Source organism: Octodon degus, unplaced genomic scaffold (genome assembly GCF_000260255.1).
Source record: "Octodon degus isolate 3935 unplaced genomic scaffold, OctDeg1.0 scaffold00055, whole genome shotgun sequence".
Lineage (NCBI taxonomy): Eukaryota > Metazoa > Chordata > Mammalia > Rodentia > Octodontidae > Octodon > Octodon degus.
Window position 1 is genome coordinate 13,170,761 of NW_004524631.1, and position 4,540 is coordinate 13,175,300.

Here is a 4,540-nt window from a genome sequence, read left to right on the forward strand (position 1 = left end):
AAGAAGAAGTTGTGTGGCTCAGTACATATCTGAGTTTCCACTGATCTGAACTGAGACTTCATTGTGTTCCAGGCCAAATCAACCAACAAGAAATCATCTATGGTTGTCTGTGATGCACACAGAGGAGGGGGCAGACAGCTCTGTGAGTATGAAGTCAGTCTGGGTCTCCATGTCCTGTGACACCAGGAGCAGCTGCATATTCATGGTGCTGAGTTCCATGCTCTTCAGTTTGAATCTGGGTGTTGGAGGCAGAAAAGAATTCTTCAACATCAAAATCAGTGTTGGGATTCTGGGGAGTTGGGAGGCAAGCTGGTCAGGCCTGGGATTGGTGTCAAAGGACCATGGTTGTCCAACATGTGAACTGGAAGATTTCTTGACAAGATGTTTTCTATGTTGCTTAACAGACATATGGCTTAAGTCTGATTATGTCATTTGGTAAGGGAAGCCTAACATCCTGTATGCTGGAGTTTAAAATGGATGTGGATTTCTCAGTATCTTACAGTTGTTCTGAAGTAACAAACCATTGAGTAACCATCTCTGCTATTAAACTGCTGTTTATAGTATTGTCCTTGGAATGCCATATGAGGAGTAGACACTCTTAAAAATGTCCCCAAATACTCCAACTTGGTCCATCTTCATCCAGTGGTCTGGGAGACGTGGGACCCTGCAGATCTGTGTCTCCTGGAGACCCCACCCAGATGGAGACAGATGCCAATGACAGGATCATCCATCTGAGCCGCAATGGATGACATTGTTTTTAAGCTGGGCAGAAGTGTCTGAGTGTAAACACTAATGAGAAGGAACATTTATGAATCAAATGATAGGTTGCCTGAGAGCAAAACAGAGAAATCAGGGCCAAACCACAGAGCAGAGGGGATCAAGCATTGTGAGACCCAGAACAGATCTGTCTGCTTATTGATGGACAAAATACCATTCCTTTGACATGGCCTCTCTAGGACTTGGGAAGGATTAGATGGACTATTCCTCAATTTCACCTAAACATCTGTACTAACCAGCTCAACACCAGGACTTAGAACTTTTGAGAGCGGCAGGAAGGACTGGGAATATAGCTCAGCGGCGCACTGCCTGCCTGCAAGGAAAGGTCCTGAGTTCCATTCCAAATGAGAGAGAGAGAGAGAGAGAGAGAGAGAGAGAGAGAGAGAGAGAGAGAGAGAATATGAATCTAGGCAGAGGACACCAGACACCACGGGCTGGGCCACTGAGTTGACTATAGGAATGAAGCCTGGCATAGGTAAGAGTTGCATGACCAGAAGCTTCACCAGAACCACCATGAAGGGGCTGGGGAGATGGCTCAGTGGAATAAGCGCTTCCCTGGCAAGTATAAGGGCCTGAGTTCAATCCCCGTAAGGGCCTGAGTTCAATCCCCGGTTCCGCCAAAAAAAAAAAAAAAAAAAAAAAAAGAACCCCCATGAGCTTCAGTAAGAGCAGCTTCTGAGTATAGCTTGGAAGTGCAGTAACACTCTGCTTCCTGACAGACAAGGGTCTTCAAGAGAAGCTAAGAGGTTTATTTTGCAGAAGTCTCTAGTTCTTGGGCATCTGGCCGAGGGTTTAGTCAGAAGCTCAAGATGGTCTTAGTGGACAACTTCTGGTTTTGCAGGTAGTTTTCCATTTTCCTATTTTTAATAGGTAGATCCCTGTGCTCTGCAGGGATCTCACAGCTGGTGCAATAAATATACAACTGCAGCACAGTCCAGCTGGTGTAGAGAAAGCCACACATGCACTGGAAGGTCGTTTTTCTACAGGTCTCTGTGTGCCTCTTCAGGTTGTAGTAGTACTGTACAAGTTGCTGCACTTGCCACACTCATTTTATTCTTGGTATTCATCTTCATGAAATGTTGTTTTATGAGAGAAAACTATGAAAATGGTCTGTCAGAACCTCTGGTGCATCATTCAATTGGACAACAGTAGAATTTCAATAGTCTTAAAATCTTTTCTTATTGTCGAATTTAGTTTGCCATCCTTCGCAAGGTGGCTGTTGACCAAATGCATGTCAAGCACTGGGCTGTTGGGCAGGATCTTGCCACAGCCCCACAGGGCACAGAATGTTGGCCCACACAGGTCAATAAAACTCACTATTAGCTGGATCAGCTCCCAGGCTGGTGGCACCAGGCCCAAGGAAGTGACAGTGGCAGCAGTGGTTCCCTTCATAGCCATTGAAACAGCCAGTACACCCACTGGCAGAGCCATGAGTTCCCCAAAAAGGGAAAATCTGGACACGATATTTATGTAGGGGAGATTATGTGAAGAGGCATGGAAAGAAGACATCCATCTATAGGAGGACAGAAACCTGGAACAGGTCTTTCCTGAAAAGCCCCAGAAAGAAGCAACCCTGTTGGTTTAGGACTTATAATCTCCAGAACTGTGAGACAATGTATTTCATATCTTTAAACCACCCAGTTTGGGCATGTAGCAGCACCTGAGTGAGGCCATGTCTCTTCTGTGTGCTGATCTGTCTTCTCCATTCCTTTAGGGACCAGCATGTGTGCTGCCTAAGTCCAAAGTACTTTCCACCCTACAGATAAGCACCTCCAAGGAGAAGCCACAGAGCACTGGCTGGGTGTCTCAACAGAAAATGCTGCCAGGGGAGTGGCCCAGTGGCCCAGCCCAGCAGCACAAGCAGCAATGGCCCAGCTGCAACAGCACTGGCAGGAGCAGTGAAACAGGGGTAGGACACATTTCCTGAGGGTCCCCGCAGAACCAGCAGTAGGTGTTTTATCTTTACTTTTGTTTTGTTCTATTTGGCTTCTTTCTCTCTTCCCAGAATTATCTCTCTTGATTTTAGTATACTCGCATGTGAATGAACATTGCCTCTTTCTTGTTCACTTCAATATTCTTGGGGACAGGGAGATGGCTCAGTAGAATAAGCACTTCCCTGGCAAGCACAGGGCTTGAGTTCAATCCCCAGTTCTGAAAAAAAAATGTGTGTGTGTGTGTGTGTGTGTGTGTGTGTGTGTGTGTGTGTATTCTTTAGCTTTCTCTTTTACCATGTCTTTCTTGCACTCTTCTCCATCTTCCCAAAACTTGGGTGATCGTCTTTAGCCTTACAGCCTTAGTAGACAGATTTTTCTTTGTCTGTGTGGTATTTACGAGAGAGAGAGGAGGGGGCTGGGGAGATAGCTCAGTAGAATAAGCACTTGCCTGGCAAGTGCAGGGTCCTGAGTTCAATCCCCAGTATAGAGAGAGAGAGAGAGAGAGAGAGAGAGAGAGAGAGAGAGAGAGAATAAAACAGAGATGAATGAGGAGAAATATAGTAGAAGCAAGACCTCGTTGTTGCTGAGAATGGCTACAGAAAAATGAAATGAAATTTTGGGGGAGCTCTGGTCCTCATCCTGAGCATCACTTCCTGGCTCCTAAGGGGAAAATGATGCACTGCTCCACCTCCTGGGGAAGCTTGCCATGTTGGCTTTCCCAGTGATCACTCAGCTTTCCTCATTGCTGGAGGATCTGGGGATCTCACTGTTGCTGAGGATGGCTGTGGTACTTTTGGGGGAGCTCTGGTTCTTACCTTGAGTGTTGCTTCCTGGCTCCAGCTCAGATCCCTCAACATGCTGCCACTGATCCTTTATCCTGCTGGCACAGATTTTGGAGCTTCCACCACTGACCTTGGGCCTTCCCAGCACAGATCCGTGAAGTGGGCCGGCATGAGACACTGTTGTGAGCTTTAGGCCTCCAACTGAACTTGTGAGAGGCATTGTTATGGGCTCTATGTTTTTAGCTGGACTCATGCAGGATATTAGAATCCAGGCCCTCAGCTGGACTCTTTGATCTTTAGTGTGTGGACAGATTCCCTGCACTATTTGTATATGATTCTTTGGGTGATTACAAAATATTATAAAATGTGTCCTGTATCTGTATTGTTGCCCTTGCAAAAAACCCAAACCATGACATTAACCTTATCAAAACGAGGAAAGAAAACCTCAAATTCATGCAATTAGGAATGAAAATGGTAAAATCACAGTGAATCCTATGGAAATCCAGAAGATCAATACTTAGTTCAAGAGCCTGTACTTGGGTGAGGGATATAGCTCAGTGGTGTAAGCACCTGCCTGGCAAGTGCAAGGTTCGATCCCTGGTACCGGGAAAAAAAGCGCCTATACTTAATAAGATGGAAAGCACAGAAAAATATACATATTTCGCTTTTCCGCACAGTCTCCGAAGCAGCGAGGCTTGCCATCAGCCATGTCCTCAGGGCGCCGCACGTGCCCAGGGGTCCATCCCCAGGCTGCTTGAGGTACAACCAAGTTTATGCATTTTGAAGATGTATGAAGGTTGTGAACAATATTTTTCAAGAACTTATCACAGAAGATAACTGAAGAAAATCGCATGTAATAAGATAGCTGCAAATGAATATACAAGTCCTACAGCAATTGTTAAAAATACTTCATTGCCTCAGGTATGGCATGGCAATGTAGGAGGAACAATAAAGGCAGTGGTCAAGAAAATATGAAGGGGCCGGGGAGATGGCTCAGTGGAATAAGCGCTTCCCTGCCAAGCGCAAGGGCCTGAGTTCAATCCCCGG

The 4,540-nt window shown here is 45.9% G+C and overlaps 1 pseudogene; it reads right to left on the reverse strand.

Annotated features, from left to right (window-relative positions):
• Positions 1-93: 93 nt before the first annotated feature.
• LOC101565371 lies at positions 94-2,175 on the reverse strand (annotated as a pseudogene).
• Positions 2,176-4,540: the final 2,365 nt, after the last annotated feature.